The sequence below is a fragment of the Elgaria multicarinata genome, chromosome 1 (assembly GCF_023053635.1).
Source record: "Elgaria multicarinata webbii isolate HBS135686 ecotype San Diego chromosome 1, rElgMul1.1.pri, whole genome shotgun sequence".
In the NCBI taxonomy this organism is placed as follows: Eukaryota; Metazoa; Chordata; class Lepidosauria; order Squamata; family Anguidae; genus Elgaria; species Elgaria multicarinata.
In genome coordinates, this window is record NC_086171.1 from 182,903,563 (window position 1) to 182,922,178 (window position 18,616).

Below are 18,616 nucleotides of genomic sequence, written 5' to 3' on the forward strand. Positions count from 1 at the left end.
GTGAGATCCTGGGGCAAGGGAGGGATCATCCTCCCTGATCCCGGGATCCCTTGTGCGTCATGTGGACGCACAGGGATGATCCTGGGGATCACCCCGGGATTTCGCCCAGTCTAGCTATGGCCCATGTTGGCTTGTGTATAAATGTAAAACAGTCTGACATTTGTACTTTTTTAGTCTTCTAGAACCTCAGATGTCCTGTACTATAATGGCTGGTACTATAACAACTGGTAAAGTTCAGATAATGCTTGTTAAGTGCATTTGGAATCCCAGGGCGAAAGGTGTATTCTGTGATATTTGAATATAGCGGCTTAACTCTGAATCTCATGTAGTGCCATAATTGGCACAATCTAATCAAGTGTTCAGAGGGTCTGAGCTAGGGTGACCATATGAAAAGGAGGACAGGGCTCCTGTATCTTTAACAGTTGCATAGAAAAGGGAATTTCAGCAGGTGTCATTTGTATATATGGAGAACCTTGTGAAATTTCCTCTTCTTCACAACAATTAAAGTTGCAGGGGCTATACTAGAGTGACCAGATTTAAAAGAGGGCAGGGCACCTGCAGCTTTAACTGTTGTGATGAAGAGGAAATTTCACCAGGTTCCCCATATATACAAATGACACCTGCTGAAATTTCCTTTTCTATACAGCTTTAAAGATACAAGAGCCCTGTCCTCCTTTTCATATGGTTACCCTATCTGAGCACACTGGGTGTGCACAGCTGGCCTGGTCTGGCCTCAGCCTGCAAGACAACTGTGGAACAAAACGTAACCCATTTTATGCTGCTGGAGGCAATTTTTCCCTGATGATGCCTCTTTGCAACTCCCCTCTGTGGTAGACAGTATCAAGAAGTGTTGGGGGGGGGAGGGAACTAAAGAAAATAAACTTCAATTTTCTTCACTCTCCAGTTGCACTATTTATTTCCAAAGGAGACAGCTCTCTTTCCCAAATTGAGAATCCCTACACAGAAAAATGGTCTTCTGTAGGCCATTTGTCATTTGGAGCTGCGTGAAGCTCACAGACTATTCAATTAAAGGATCCATCTCCACATTAACTGTCTCCATAGACAGAGGTGAGGTATGCTTAACTCTGAGAGGAGGAAAGAAATGTCCCATTGTGCTGACAGAGACTGAGCTCTCCATGAGCTTGAGAAACTGATGTGAGCTTGCACTCCCTCCCTAAAGATGGCTATGTGTTCCTCTTTGGCAGAAGACAATCCTCTATTTAAAGTGGTGCAAGAGGATTGTTCCCTATTTTGTAGACATCCTCTATTTGAAGGCCTGTCCTGTCCAAGGCTGGTTGAACGATAAGTACATTCAGAATCCCATGGTGGATGGCATGTTCTATGATATTTGAAAACAGCAGCGTTACTCAGAATCTTAGCCATATCCAAGTACAATCTAATCAATTGTTCAAAGGGTTTGAGCAAATTTGGGGAGATTTGCACAAATTTCCCATTCAATCGCTGCGAGACGATGTTCAGCCAATCCTAGCAATCTTGAACATCACTCATTTGTCCATCCCTATCACACAATAGTGAGATGTACTGCATTTATATTTAAATTATAATATTTTAATATATATGCAAATTTGATGCAAATTTTATACAAATTGTTGTCCTCTTCTTTGGTGATACATTTTTTTTCTTTTTTAGCAGTTCTTAACTGGCCACCCTAGCCTAACTGGAAACCATTCACTGTACCCATTATACATCTATATACTCAGGCAGGATCACACAAGCAGCACTGGCACCAGGTTCCCTCCACAATATTGCTGCCATGCTCACTAACACCACTATTGCATGGAGATAGCCCTGTGCAATTTGTAAGTATGTATGTACGTGGACACACAAGATTTCAGTTATTCCCACAGCTGCAGCAAGACCATAAAGTAAGATCATAAGAAGAGCCATGCCGGATCAGACCAAGTGTCCACCAAGTCCAGCACTCTGTTCACACAGTGTCCAACTAGCTGTCAACCACAAGCAGGACATGGGTGCAACAGCACCCTCACACCCACATTCCCTAGCAACTGATGTCAATCTTCAATCTTCTGGGTGGTCCAAAAAGAGTTTCAGGCAATTAACCTGGAGGGACTTGACTATCTGAAAATAATGTTGATTAGTGCTGTGCCAAAAATTTTCACCATTCCATTTTGGCATTTCATGGGGGTGAGTGAAAAAGAAGCTGGGGGAGGTGAGAATTTCAAAGAATTTTCTCCTTGGGGAGGGGGACACATACCTTTTCAAATGTAGCCATTGTTGAGAGGCTGTCTGTCTGTCTGTCTGTCTGTCTGTCTGTCTGTCTGTCTGTCTGTCTTTCTTTCTTTCTTTCTTTCTTTCTTTCTTTCTTTCTTCCTTCCTTCCTTCCTTCCTTCCTTCCTTCCTTCCTTTTAACACCCCTGGCATTTTCAGGAGCCCAGGAGTTCTTCCTGACTGCTTATTGGAGAGGGTGAGGTCACATGGTCTCCAATAGGCATTGCTAAGAACTGCTAGGCACCTCTAAATGCCAAAGGGAATTTCTGTTAAACTTCAGCAACCACCTACACTTAAACCCTGCCCCCCCCCTTGCCAAGGACAAAATTCTCTGAATTTTCGCCCCTCCCTGTGAAAGAGGCAGAAAAAACAATGCTTCTTTCACAGGGAGAGAGATAGTTCCTGAAAATAAGGGGCAGGATTTGGCCCAACACAAGTTTTCATAACACTGTTCTTGGCTTTTGCATAACACCAGTCTTGAATTAGATGGGGTGGGGAGGCGGAAGGATCTAGAGAGAAACAAATGAGGATTTTCTTTATTAAATACATTTTAAAAAATAATAATAATTAAACCTGCCTCCTTCTGGGTTTAAGAGAAACTCCTCTCCTCCCTTCCTCCCAAACCCTATTTTTAAAAAATGTTTTGTGCATGCATATGGGCACAGGTGCAAAGGATGCACTTGAAAAATCTGTCATCTCTGGTTATTTTCTCTTATATACCTGCACAGGTGGACAGTACACACACAAAAACAATTCTTAGTCTTGTTATGAACATTTCATATTCAACCCACAGTGACAGAGCAGCAGAAAGATTTGTATTCACTGTGAGGAGTTCCCTCTAGCATGCTACTTCTGTTTGGTACTAGTTACCAGGTGCCTGAGGGCTCATGCCAAACAGCACATCTTGTTCCTTGACCTTGTTATTCCCTGAGCCTGTGCAACTCAAATGCCAAACAGGAGTACATTTAAATTTTCAGCAAGGGACGGACAGGTCTGCCAAAATGGATCATTTCAAGACAGCGGTCTTCCTCTGCCTCAGAAGAAACTGCATTCACTAGGGTTGCTCTTTGTCGTGTTTGCACTATGAAACTGTGCATTGTCACATTACGGCAGTTGTATTTTGAGAAAGGCTTTGAGTTGGAAGCATCACTGAAAGTCAGGAAAGTGATCAGGCAGTGTGGACATGAAAATAGACAGGTGTGTGCTGGGCTGGCAGCAGGCTTGCCTTTGTCTGACAGTGAAGGCAGCCTCAACTTTGCCATGCGGACTGGTGATAGGCCAAAATCACATTTTGGCAGCTTCCCTGCCACCAGCCCGAGAGCATCTTGGCTGCACTGTTGTAATCCTACCTCTGCTAGCAAAAGTGCTACTACGTCCTAGGCCAGTGATGGGCCAAGGTCCACCATTTTGAGTTGCATAGCTGCAGCTGCAATAGTGGGAGTAGGAATACTTTTTGAACTGGGGAGAGGACTCAACATCTGCAGATGCAGATGTTGATGACAGATACAGCCCAGGCCCTCCTTTAGCCACCACCAGCACTGGCAAAAGGGCTATAGAGAAGGTGTTATACATCACAGCACCACCTGTACCAGAGCCTGAGAGTGGTTAGGACAAGGACGGAGGGGACATTAATACTCTCTGCTCAAAGCAGAAGCAGCAAAAGTGACAGCAGGAACACATGTGGGATAGGGTACAGGACTCTAAAGTAGGGCTGTGCACCACCTCGGGCTGAACCCCTGAATCTGAGGTGAGGCGGGCTGATTCGGCTTGCCTTGGCCTGAATATGGGGCAGTACCGGGTTGACCTGAGGTGAAGGGAATTGGTTTTGAAGAACTTTGGGGAGCCTTGGGTTGATTTGAGGGAGGGCTACTCCCCATGCCTGTTCATACAGGAAAGCGGGATGGTGAAAAAACTGGAACAGAACAGGCCGGAACGACCCATTTATATTTTAAAAAAACCATACCAAAAACAGTGCCATGTGTTAGCAACACTTGGTAACAATATTTTAGGACTAAAACTATTGTAATATTGTATCACCATTAACCCCAGAACTCCCAAAAGAACATCCGGAACAGAATGGGACAGCCGGAATGGCTACTTTTGAACTAGCGATATCAACCAAACTCATCAGTCACACATAACTCCGTGGCAGGGATGCAGTAAGCCACAAAACATCCAAAGAAACTGCGTTCCAATACCTGTTCTGGGCCAATGTCCATATTGTGCAAAATGGGCCGAAACAGCAGTTTCCAAATGAGGTAAGTCAACCAAACTCACCAGACTCACATTACTATGTAGGACAGATGTAAAACTTCCAAATATTGCAACAAAACCACTCTCCAATACTCGTTGCGGGCCAAAGTTCGTATCGTGCAAAATGGGCTGGAATGGTAGCTTCCAAGTGAAGTAAGTCAACCAAACTCACCAGACACACATTACTAGGTGAGCCTGATATAATAAGCTCCAAATCTTGCACCAAAACCACATTCTGATATCCGTTCAGATATCCTGCAGCCATCCTCAAACTAAAGTTGTCTATTATTAAACTAGCCAAAGTTATATTTGTCCAGCTGAAAGTAATAGCAGCATGTCAGCTTAATCTTCCCCTGTGAGTGTAAGTCAAATAGTAGAAAGTTAAATTGTATGGAAGGTTTTAAACTGGAACACTTCAAGCTATTTATTTTCATTTGATTCAATATACTATGTCAATTTCTTGACAAGGATGCATAGGAAACAGGAACTTTGACATTATAAATTGTCGATTGCACAGTATGACTGTATTTAAAATCATAATTTTCAGTCAGTTCTAATGTATGAATTTGGCTGATTTCGCCATTTCGGAAATTGGCACTCCAAGGCTTTGAGTAGAAGGAGTAGCAAATAGGGATGTGCTCCGCTCCGATTAGGAGCGTAGAAGCAGTAGCGGATTGGCCTGCTCCGCCTTACCCAGAGGCGGAGTAGGAGCGGACCGCGGACCCCCTAGAAGCAAGGCGAAGAGAAGCACCCATTTTTCGGAGCTCCTAGTTCAGGCGGAGCGCTCCGGTCGCCATCTTGAAAACATTTCGCCATAGGATTGCATTGCGGCAAATAATCGCGCATAACTACGTTGTTTTTGAAGCTATCATTCTGAAAATTCTTGTGCACAGAGAGTCGTGGATGGGGGTCATTTTGAGACCACTCTCACCTCTCTGCGTTGTCTGGGTCGCGTGCTATATTTTTGTGAAAATCGGGTCAACCGCGCGGCTCAAACGGCGTTTTCGGCTTTTCGCCCATAGGATTGCATTGAGGGAAAGAATCGGGGATAACTGGGGGGGGGTTTAAGCTATCATTCTGAAAATTCTTGTGCACAGAGAGTCGTGGATGGGGGTCATTTTGAGACCACTCTCAACTTTCTGCATCGTACGGGTCGCGGGCTATATTTTTGTGAAAATCGGGTCAACCGCGCGGCTCAAACGGCGTTTTCGGCTTTTCGCCCATAGGATTGCATTGAGGGAAAGAATCGGGGATAACTGGGGGGGGTTTAAGCTATCATTCTGAAAATTCTTGTGCACAGAGAGTCGTGGATGGGGGTCATTTTGAGACCACTCTCAACTTTCTGCATCGTACGGGTCGCGGGCTAGAGGTTTTTAAAAAATCGGCGGGAAAAATACCTTTTTCAAAGGGCTGAGGGGCAGAGTCAGCTCCCGGTCATGATGATCCCAAAGTTGGAGGAGGGCATAGGCAAAACAGGTAACTTGGGATTCTGGGAAACTTCTCTTTCTTCATCTGAACGGGCTTTTCCCTGTGTTTTTTAACACAGTAGCCCCACCAAATGCACAAACACAACCTGAAATCATATACTAAGCCAAGAATAAGAGATAGAAACACAGCACTGCTCCCCACCCTAACCTTGGTGAACAACTGAATCGATGTGGTGCAAGGGGATGAGCTCCCCTAGGGCATCTCATCGTGGACTTGCCCCCACTCTCTCCTGCACTGGAAGGCCATTAGAGCCTTCCAAAGAGAGTAAAACGGTGGAGCAATGCCTATCATGAGTTGAAGTGAATGGTCACTTTTCAGTGGTGGAGCAATGCCTGTTATGAGTCGAAGTGAGCGTTTTACTTCTTCTCAGAGCTGTTGGTGGCTGTCAGTGTCTTGAACTGGCAGCTACTTCCCCCTCCCCCGGGCACGTCCCCCTATTGCTGGTAAAAGACAGATATAGCCTTTTTAAAAAAATTCTTCTTGCTGTTTATTGAGCAACACTGCTGCTTTTAATTCCACCCCTCCTTTGTTTATTGATTGATTTATTCCATTTTATATGCATTACTGGCTTATCCTTGGCTCACTTCCTTATGCCCCCAGAAATGCCAGCTGCATGCCTGCCTGCCTTCCCTCCCTCCTCCCCTGCCCACCTCGCAGGGATGTTGTGTGTGGGGTGCCCGATTTTCAAAAATTCCCCAAAAATCAGGGGATGATGGGATTGCTTTGAAACTTGGCGTGCGTGTGTATATCCCCATGAGGTGTCATGGTGCCAAACATGAGGTTTCTAACTTGAACAGAAAAAAAGTTGTATAATTTTTTAGCTTTCAATGCAAGCCTATGGGGGGGGGGAAACGGAGCTCCGGATCCGGATCCGGAGCTCCGGGCGGAGCGGAGCGGAAGTGGGCGGAGCGGGGGCGGGGCGGAGCGGCCCGATCCGGAAAATGGCGGATCTGCAAGTGAAGCGGAGCGGGGGGTCCGTGCACACCCCTAGTAGCAAACAAGCAACAAACTCTGTTATAAACTGTCTCTGCAGATCTGGCCAGATGGGGCTGTTCCCCAAAAGAAGTTGGGAGCTGATTTGGTTCACCTGGAAGTTGCCATTCTGGACAATTTGCGAAATACAGACTATGGCCCGGAATGGGTATTATTATATCAGTCTCAGCTAGTACTTGTCTGGTAAGTTGGGTTGACTTACCCCACGAGGAAGCTACCATTACAGCCCGTTTTGCACAATATGGACTATCGCTCGGAACAGGTTTCGGAACGTGGTTTTGGTTTAGCTTCTGGTGCTTATTATATCAGGCTCACCTAGTAATGTGCATCTAGTGAGTTTGGTTGATAGCACACTTGGAAGCTGCCATTCCGGCCCGTTTTGTGCAATGTAGACTATGGCCCGGAACAGGTATTGGAACGTGCTTTCGGTGCAAGATTTGGAACTTTTTACATCTGTCCCACCTAGCAATGTGAGTCTGGTGAGTTTGGTTGACTTACCTCACTTGGAAGCTGCCATTACAGCCCATTTTGCACAATACAGACTATGGCCTGGAACAAGTATCAGAATGTGGGTTTGGTGCAATATTTGGAGCTTATTATATTAGGCTCACCTAGTAATGTCTGCAAAGGAAGGGAGGGGGTATCTGCTGTACTGTTTCCTTGCAGCACCCAGGAAAGCCAGGACTTACTCTGGATAGACATAAGACCCTCAGCACACTTACTTGGGTGTAAGCCCCATTGAAGACAATTGGACTTACTTCTGAGTAGACATAAGACTTCTGAATAGGACTTGCTTCTGAGTAAGCATGCATTGTTAGTAGGGCTGTGATCCGCTTCTCTTTGGTTCAGAGAAGCAACAGTGAAGCGGGGTGATCCGCCTCCTGTACAGGTGGAAGAGAAGCAGATCGGGGGGCTAGCGGAGCACAGCGAAGAGAAGCGACCACAAGCAGACCGCTCTCTTTTCACAGAGCGCTTTGCCTGCCATTTTGGATATTTTTCCCCATAGGATTGCATTGCAGAAAAGATTAGCGGATAACTTTTTTGTTTTTCAAGCTACCTCCTTGAAACTCACCGTGCTTAGTGAACCGTAAATGGGGGGTCATTTTGTGCCTATTTTCAGCACTTTGCATGCTGTGGTTTGCTTGCTATAATTTTTTTAAAAATAGGGTAAAAAAAGCGGGATGGGTACCTTTTTTTTGAAGCACTGAAAGGCAGATTCAACTCCCAATTGTGATCACCTGATGAAGCATCCTCCAATCCCAAAGTTGGAGTGGGGGATAAGCAAAATGGGATACTTAACTTGGAATGCTGGGAAACTTTTCTTTCTTAGTCTCTGAACGGAGTTTTCCCAGTGTTTTTTGAAACAGTAGCCCCACCAAACGCACAAACACAACCTGAAATCATATACTAAGCAAATAAATAACAGATAGGAAACACAGCACTGCTACCCACCCTAACATTGGTGAACAACTGAATAGATGTGGTGCAAGGATGAGGTTCCCTGGGGCATGTGAACATGCCAAGTGCACACTCCTGCCCTTGGAGGGTCATCAGAACTCTCCAAAGATTAACCAGTGGAGAAGCTACTATGTCATGAGTTGAAGTGTAAGTTAGCTTCTTAAAGACTGGTCCCTAGACAGGGCCAGTCAAATGGGCACAGTTCCCCCTCCCCCTGGGCATGTCTACTTTCCTCTTACTGGTAAAAGACAGACATAGCCTTTTTTTTAAAAAAAAAAAAAACTTCTTGTTGTGATTCAGCAACACTGCTGCTTTTAATTCCACCTCTCCTTTGTTTATTTATTTATTTATTTATTTATTTATTTATTTATTTATTACATTTATTATACACCCCATAGCCTAAGCTCTCCTGGCTTTCCCTCTTCAGTGAAGTCAGGCAGGCTTTCATTGTGGTTCAACTCCTTATTGTTGTTGTTGTTATTATTATTATTATTACTATTAGTATTAATTTTTGTTGTTTATTCGTTCAGTCGCTTCCGGACCAGCCCATGCCAGAGCTTTCCATTGGCTGTCGCCACCCCTAGCTCCCGCAAGGTCAAGTCTGTCACCTCCAGAATATCATCCATCCATCTTGCCCTTGGTCGGCCCCTCTTCCTTTTGCCTTCCACTTTCCCTAGCATCAGCCTCTTCTCCAGGGTATCCTGTCTTCTCATTATGTGGCCAAAGTACTTCAGTTTTGCCTTTAATACCATTCCCTCAAGTGAGCAGTCTGGCTTTATTTCCTGGAGTATGGACTGGTTTGATCTTCTTGCAGTCCAAGGCACTCTCAGAATTTTCCTCCACCACAGTTCAAAAGCATCTATCATCCTTCGCTCAGCTTTCCTTATGGTCCAGCTCTCGCAGCCATAGGTTACTACGGGGAATACCATTAATTAGTACTGCTATTATTAACATTTTTAATGGCTGTGATCACAGTGCAGTCAATCAACTCTGAAGCAAGGATCACAAAGCTTTTCTCTTATCCTCCTAGTCCCCTAGTTATGGGATGCAAAAGAAAAGGCATCTCTCTGTGCTGCTCCCACCTCACAGGGATGGTTTGCATTACTGGCTTTGAAACAATCCTTTGCTCACTTCCTTGTGCCCCCAGAAATGTCTGCTGCATGCCTGCCTTCCCACCTCCGCCTGGGTGCTGTTATGGTGGGGTATCTGCTGGGACTTACTTCTCCATAGATCTATGGCATAGTCGTACATCTCTGCCTGCCTCTCTGCCCGCCTGGTGCCTGGGAGCTGTATTACATGATGGGCTTTGTGGTTCAATCCCACAAGCCTCTGGCATGCTTGCTCCCAGTGCTGCCTGTCCTCCTGGGGTGAAGTAAAAGGAAAAAAAATCACCAAAAATTAGGGGATGATGGGATTTGCTTGAAGCTTGCCATGAATGTGGATCTAGATAGCATCTGTGAGGGTGCCCACTTTCACATTTTTATCTGTAATAATGTCAGAGTAAATCCCATTTCTGAAAATGGGGTGTCAGATTTTCAAAAATCCCCCCAAAATCAGGGGATGCTTGGATTTGCTTCCAACTGGGCATGAATGTGGATACATGGATAAGCTGTCATGGTGCCAATTTTGAGGTTTCTAACTTTTACAGTGACAGAGATATTGAAAGGGGTGTGAATTTGGGTTAGAAGGTGATGCTTTAAAAGTTAAAAAATCGCCAAAATTCAGGGGATTATGGGATTTGCTTGAAGCTTGCCATGAATGTGGATCTAGGTGGCATCTGTGAGGGTGCCCACTTTCAAGTTTGTGTCTGTAAAAATGTCAGAGTAGATTCCATTTCTGAAAATGGGGTGTCAGATTTTCAAAAAATCCCTGAAAATCAGGGGATGCTTGGATTTGCTTGAGGCTTGGCATGAATGTGTAGACATGGATAAGGTCTCATGGTGCCAATTTTGAGGTTTCTAACATTAACAGAAAAAAGTTATAAGCATTTGGATTTCAATGCAAGTCTATGGGGGGGGGGACGGCGCTCCAATTCGGATCCAGAGCTCCGTAGTGAAGCGAAGCAGACCATAGGCGGATTGCTGCGGAGTGGACCTGATCTGTAAGTTGCGAATGTGGAAGAGAAGCAGATCGGGGGTCCATGCACAGCCCTAATTATTAGCCCACAGAACCAGCCTGGTCACGACAGAACTGAGGCAGGGAATGTTTGGCCCTCCAGATGTTCTTTGACCACAACTCCCATCGTTCCTCACCATTGTCTCCTCCATCAATGGCCCCTGATACAGTCAGTGGGCTGCAGGGAGCATTGGTCCAAGTAGTGGCTGGTCGAGCCACCATTTTAATTTCCCATAATGGCCAAATTTCCCACAATTCCCAAAGCTCTCTGGATAGTTCACAAAAATCACAAGCCATAAGTACAAAATAATTGAAACATAATATAACGTCTTTAATACAAAAAAAGTAAAAAAGAAAACCAATTTGAAACATCTGAAAAACAGTTATTGTAAGATATTGGAGCTAATTAAAAAAACAACTGTCATAAATTATGCACTGTCTGAAGTACTCCCTCTTGTCTGTTTTGAATCCACTGTCAGTACATTTCTTCGGGTGACCCTGAGTTCTAGTATTATGAAAGAGAGGCCAAAAAATAAAATAAAAATCTCTTTGTCCTTATGGTGTCATCTCAGAGCATATACTGTAACTGAATGGAAAAGAATAGCATTGGGTGAGCCTTCTGATATACATTAATGGGGTTCTTTTTGTCTTTCTTGGTTTGTATTATTCCAATTGAGGCAGCTATCATAACATGATAAAATGTTGAAAAGCAATGACATTTAATATCAGAAAGTATGTGCTAGGGGATCGGGGATTGTTAAGTGTCTCTAGCACATTTCCAGAGGGGAGCCAGACCTGAGCGTCAAACCATAAAAATAATTTAATCCTCACCTGATAAAAGGAATTGTTAGAAATAACTCACTCCTTGTCTTATTGCATATAGACTAATTCGGGAGTTCATTATTTATTTGGCAGGTATTTAGCATAACAAATCAATTTAAGGTGACACCTGAGACTAAGTAATTTATATTGAAAGTCAAAATCAAGATTAAAAAGGAAGATTAAGCATCATGTTTGTATAAGCAGGACATTTTGATCCATAACAAGGTCTCCAACGGATGTCTGATGGCTGCACACTGCTCTCCCTCCCCCAAAATAAAAAAGGATGGTAGCACAACTGCCGCGACAATTTGTTGTGTCAAACTGTGCTGTTTTTCTAGCTCCTTGAAATCTGGGGCAGAAGACTAGAAATCTTTGTTAAATGCTGGAAGACAATTTTGCATGGATTCAACAGCTCTCAAGCTCTTAAAAATGCAAAATAAAAATTCTGAGATGACAATGTGGAGGATTTCTATATGCAAAATTTAATTTTGGGTGAGGTTCTCCTCCCTTCCTCCACCCCAGATTTAGCTGTATTGTCAGAATTCTCATTGTCTCATTGCATCCAGACATTGTTATGATGTTTTTCCTCCTAAGGAATCAGTGCTGAAAAATATTGATAGGCTTCCTATCAATATCTGATGTGTAAGAGAATATGGTTATGTGTGCATTTCAGATCTTCCTGGCTTGCTATGAAACATGTCTCATCACCAGAAATTGAAAACTCGTGTATTCAAAAGCTGAAATTTGCTTGGAAAAGTGACCATTTACACAGAATGCAAAAATCACACATCAGTATTTGACATTCCAATTTTATTACTTAATATTCTCTTCCCCCCCCCAACTGTGTGTGTGTGTGTGTGTTGCCCAAAATAATTCATATTAATTCTGATACCCAAAGTTTCTGCCACGTAGGAACTGTGGCTACAATTTATGAAGTAACTACAATTTATGAATGGCAAATGAACCAATCTAGGAAAAGAGGGGAAGGTACCAAGAAATCATTGCAATTTCATTTGAGAAGGTGTAATCATGTATTTTTTGTATCATTTTATTTCTTTAAAACCCCAGAGATCTTAGATCATTACATTGTCATTTCAGAATCTATCTATAATCCATCAGGTTCTGAAATGAAGAGATTGAAGAGACTATAATTACTTTTATTAGTGATGGTTGGGAACATGCGGCAATTCTTATGTAGCTAAAATGGCATCCACAAAGTAGCAGGAAGTATCAGTATGATCAGGGGAACATAAAGGGTTGCAGAAGTATAAGAGGACAAAAACGCCTCAAACCCAGGAAGAGAGAGACTGCATGCATACACTTGTGTGGGGGACGGTGGAGTGGGGTAGGAAGAAATATGAAACAAAACAATAAACTGCCCATGAGACCTGTTAATTGACCCTCAACTGGAGCTCACAACATGGCCGCTTCCCATCCTTCCTACCTCCTAAACAAGTTTCCTGGGTGTTGCTCAGAATATCCAGAGGAGTGGAAATCTTAATTTAAGAGTATTAAACACCTCTCTCACCCATTGATTTAAGCTTGACTTATCCGTTGCAATCAGCCAAGGTGGGTCAAGATCACACATGACAAGTCCCACTCACCTGTCTAAGATCATGTCCACGTCCTCAGGTTATTACTCTCTCCTGATTCAGAATATGTAATTTAAAATCTGAGATTTTTTTAGGGAATGGAAACCCTTTTTCTGGTTGGAATATATAATGTAAAGAAGAGTGCAGTCGTCCATGAAAGGGAAGTGGAGAGAGTCTGACCTTGAACTTTGTACTCCCTTTTATGTAACATATAAAAGTTTTCTCTGGATAACCACCGAAGGGGGGGGGGGGAAATCAAGCCATTCGTTCACATAATGCAATATGTACCTAAAAGGCAAAAGATTAAGGGGGTCTTTTGATTTCAACTAAACTCATGATTGGCTTCCAGAAATTTTGATTAAGTTAATAAATGGAGGATTAAGGTAAATCTTGAATTAATTTAAGTGGAAAATCCTGTAATCAGCTGCAATAATCTAAGAGTATTTTCCATTTCTTCCTGCTTTTCTTTAAATATCAATTTCAACGAGGAAAAGCACTCAGAGCTGAGCATAGGAATTCGCTCAGTCTGTCTCCATTGTTTAATAGGTAAAAGAATGGTAAAATATAATCAGTTTCAAATAGCTCTATGGAAGGCCCATGTACAAATAAATTAGCAAGGGAGGGGAGAGAGAGAGAGATTAATAGATAGAATCCAAAGCACACTTACTAGAGAATAAACCTACTGGATGGAGGCAGAAAATTTTATTTCTGAGCAAAATTATTTATTTATTTTAAACTATTTAACAGAGCAATCCTATGGCCCCTAGATAGCATTTGAGGGGTCCTAAGATACTAGAGATCTCCTTCTCCAAGTCTGGAGTCAGCACTTCAACCTCAAAGAATGCTCTTTTTCCTCTATTGGTATCCAAGGATCATCTTTCCATATTATTTTCACCCCATCTGACATATTCATACTTTTTTCAAAAATTTGTAAATAAATGTTTGAATCCCATCCTTTTGTATTAACCATACGTTACAATAATATACCTTCAAGTTTTGTCATGTTTCTGGTCGCATTTTGTTTTATTACAGGATTTTTAATAAAATAATCTATTTGCAAATGTTATGCATATTTTGTCCTCTTTTTTGATGACGTGTCATTCTACAGAATAGGAACCACTACTGAGAAGACCCTGCTCCTAATGCCTCCTGCTGTATAACTAATCTTAAAGGTGAGCCAGTGAGCAGGTCTTCTGATGCTGATCCCAAGCCACAGACATTTTCAAATAACTTGGCAGAAACCCATTCAAGGCAAAACTATCACTTTCAATTTGTCCTGGAAATGAACGGATAACTAGCACATCTGGTACTGAGCAAGCATGATATAGTGTGGCTACTTCACCTTGCAAGCATCTGAGCAACCACATTCTGTATTGGGGATATTTGAGAATTTCATTTGGGTTCTTTTTTCTTTTTCTTTTAAATTTGCCCCATTCACAACACTAAACACTAACAGGAGTACAATTTTTCAGAAAATCTTGCAAGTTTCAAAATTTGTGGTTGCATCCAAAAAGGTAATTCTTTAGGTTACAAGGGAAAAGTGCACATTTTGAGTGTGCACTTTAAAACTGGGCAGTATAGAAATGCAATAAATAAATAAATCCCACAAAGTGTGCACCCAAACACCAATTGCAAACAGACAATTGACCTATTTCCCAGACCTCCAACACACCCACCTACAGTGATTCCATCTTGTCAGGATTCATACTCAGGCCTTAGCTGAGTATGTCCCAGGGTATTGTCCCAGGGTCATCCCTGTTCATGTAAATGACACACAGGGGATCTTGGGAGCAGGCAGGGATGACCCCGGGACAATCCCGGGATAAACCTTAGGTCTAGCTAAGGCCTAAGTTTATTGGCCTTCATCCAGCCCCCACAGCATCCAAGCACTGGTCCAGGCTGCATGACCACACCTGATTTAGATGTAATGGAGAAAATAGAGCTTGGGGTCACCTGCCTACTGATGACACCTCGCTCCAAATCCCCAGATGATTGCTCCCAGTGGCTTCATATAGATTTTGAATAGCACTTGAGATAGTGCCCTGCGGCATCCCAGGGAGCTGAGGTGCACTCCGCCAACACCACACTCTGAGTTCAGCCCCATCAGTAGGACCAGAACCCTTCCTGATTTATTACAAAAGAATCTGAGATGACTTATGTACACCTGTACAGAAGAACGAGTAAGTATGAACATTCTCCAAACAGTCTTCAGAGGAGGGGGAAGGCATGGGTGGAGCTTGCTCAAGAGGTTCCCTCTGAGTATCTTTCAATGCATTGGGGGGGGGGTTATGTATAACCCCCATTTTGATTACTTGTGCCTGGTCATTTATTAGAATGGATATATTAGGACAAGTGTCATCATTTGTATGAAATACGTAGCTTTGTTGCTTTCAATACTCTAATAATAATAATGTCCATGATATTTGGGTCACATCAAGCACACACTTCAATTGCAGTGAAATATCCCATGCAGTTCAGGTTAGTTATGTGAAAGAGCAATTTGTTGGGCTTTTCGAGCTATAAAGGTTTATCTTAGTAATATAAATTGGAAACTTCAGTGGGCTTTGAAGTGGATGAGGTTAGGACTCTAAAGACAAATGCATAACTCATCACCAGAAGTAACATGTAGCATTTCAAAACACACCAGTATTTGTCCCAACCCAACCAAGATTAAAATATGTTAAGCAATGCTACTTTAAAAAACAAAAGCACAACAACTGCAAATTAATATATTTTCCACTTGTCAACTGAATCAAGAACTTCATGGTTGCTTTAATCTGATAGTTCACCTTCAAGAATGTAATGAACTTGTCTAGGTTAAAAATGTTTTATTCAAGACAAACACTGATGTTATCATTTGAAGATGTAAATCCTAAACTAATAGAAGCTGGGGCTACTGTAAAACGGTAATTAATCTTCACCTAAAGTAACCAAAATTAACAAACTGCTGTTCAAATATGTAATATTGAGAAAATTGTGTTCTACATTCCTCACTGTGACTTTGGCAACCAAATTTGTGTGGGAAGATGGCTCATTCCTCGCAATGAGGAAAAAAAAAAGTCAGAATGAACATACATATGGAAATATGAAGCACCAACCTCTTGGCCCAAGCATGTATTAAACCCCATGCAGAAGCAAGTAACACAGCAATACGAAAGCTCATATTTATGGCTCCCAATGGAATGGGCTCAGAAAAGGAGTGATGGGAAAGAGGCAGGTAGGGGCCTTTCTAAACCTAAGGGTTATCCCAGGAAAATGGAGGGATCCCCCCTGCCTGCTCCCGGGATCCCCTGTGTGTCGTTTGGATGCACAGGGATGATCCCGGGGGAAAAGGCAGGTGTAGAAACGCCCTGGTCACATAGGCAAGCCTAAGAATTAATGCGGAGGAACAGGCGTACATTGCAGAGGAAATGCCAGGGAGCTGCTTTAACTAAAAAGAACAGAGTAAAATGACTCTCAGATACTGTGGCTTTTTTGAGATGGAAGCAGCTGGTTGGGATTGTGCCGGCCACAAATATCATGTGCTGCAAACGACTTCACAATGCACCCCAGCTGCAAGAAATCCCCTGTGAAGAGAAACCCCAAGCTTTAAGCCACAAGAGGCTGCTATTTTTTGAATTTTGGCCCCGCCCCCTTTGCCCTACCCCCTTTCCCTTCAGCCCCACTCACCCACCACTCGAATGTGACTCCCAAGGTCTTCTCCAAACCTGACTTTGGCCCTTGGGTTGAAAGAGGTTCCTCACCCCTGATTTAAAGCTCCTGAACAAAGTTCCTCGCTCCACATCTCACCATAGAAGGGAAGACTGACCAGTTGAACTGGATGCCTGCTTCTCCTGATGGTTCCTTGCCTTTATCTTTAAAGTCGACATGGACTGGACAACCTTTCAAATAGAGCATGGCTTCAAATACAGGACAGTCCTCTGTAAAGAAGGACACATGGCCATCCTATTAAGGAGAAAAGGTGGCAGTGCCACCTTACGTTGCTTTCACAACAACAGAAGCATGTGATGTTCCAAACGACAGTTCTTCTTATCTAATTCATGCATTATAAGTGTAGTGTTGGACCAGATCACGTATGAGTGACCCACTTACTGCAGAAGACACTGGGTGAATTGGGAATAGGTTAAAACTATAAAAGGATCACCTATACTAGAGACATAAAAGCATTTGTTTCTTGGGGAATAGAGCAAGTAATTACCTGGGACCTTTGGGAAAAGTCCTTGGCAATGCATCCTGCAGCAGAAACTGGGTGAAATGCTCATGCTTACTTCACTTCCCATTACTAATACCAGAAACTAAAAGGAATAAACAATGCCAAAAAGCAGTGGAAGCTGGTAGCTCTCCCACCTTTTCCCATTGTTGTTGTTGTTGTTGTTGTTGTTGTTGTTGTTGTTGTTGTTGTTTATTACATTCGTATACCGCCCCATAGCCAAGGCTGTCTGGGCGGTTTACATAATATTTATGGAGCAAGCCCCTATTCCAACTCCCAATTCCAAACATCCATTTAATATATAGTCCTCAAGTAGAGAACATATCAGATATTAAACTGATAAGAAGAGATAGTACACTTGATCTTAGCCAAAAGGCCGAGAAGCACAGTTGTTGTTTTACATCCATATCCTTTTAGGCAGTGAATCTGATGGCTTCTATTTCAGTGGGGCAGTGAATCTGCTCTGGGTTTCAGTCAGAACCAGACAGAACTCTAAAGAAGCTACCGAAAGTGCCGAACGCTATACCCAAAATGGGCCCAGAACTTTGGACAGCTCCTTTAGAGTTCTGACTGGTTCTGACTAAAATCCAGAGTGGATTCACTAACCCAGTGAAACAGGAGTCACCAGCCCCCATTGCATTCTTGACCCCTGCTATAGAAAAAAGAGGTACTCATTTTATTTTATTTTATTAAAAATAGCTACTGTAAAAGGATAGTTAATTGCTAGCAGAGGTAATGTTTTGGCTAGTTGTCATACCAAAATCATTGCATATTTTAAAGAAGCACCTTAACACACGGGATTGATGATTGTTTCTGCCTTTGATGCCCTGTATCCCAAACATTGTCACAAGCTATGTTTCTTTCCTCTATGCTGGCCTGCAGCCACATTTCCCAGCAAAGCAGCTAGAAGGAATAATAAAACGTATGCAAACAGGGATCTACAAAAAAACAGAATTAATAAAATATATGTACATGCATTATGAAACACATCTGCCTGCAGAGAGAAATGCCAGCTTTAATTTTTACTAGACTGGAACTTGGAAGGGATGGCATGGAAGGAAAATAAATGCTTTATGGGAAGTGGCCTCCAAGTGCGCATTGCTGTGATGAGCCAAGGTGTGGGAGCTAGAATTTGCCTGTCTTGAACCTCAGATGGGAAGAAAAGAGATGTGCGCGATGGTGGCATTTCGGATCAGGAGCACCGAGGGGAACCAAAATGGGAGTTCTCCACCATGCCACGGAAAAGGATATAACAAAGAACTGAGGCCCAGGGAATTTTCTAAAGGTACTTATTCTGGTTCCATATCTGAAGTTGAGCAGGTTGGTGGCTGCTAAATACTTTGGTGGGGTACCAGCTAAGAACCGCCAATTTGTTGTTCTGAAAATCAAACTACAACTGACAATCTTATCATAGGAAAGTCCATGGGTTTTCCAA

At 42.9% G+C, this 18,616-nt stretch overlaps 1 non-coding gene across 1 annotated transcript; it reads right to left on the reverse strand.

Annotated features, from left to right (window-relative positions):
* Positions 1 to 17,377: 17,377 nt before the first annotated feature.
* LOC134413451 (U2 spliceosomal RNA) lies at positions 17,378 to 17,569 on the reverse strand. Its single transcript, XR_010026474.1, has one exon. It is a non-coding gene; the product is annotated as a U2 spliceosomal RNA (small nuclear RNA).
* Positions 17,570 to 18,616: the final 1,047 nt, after the last annotated feature.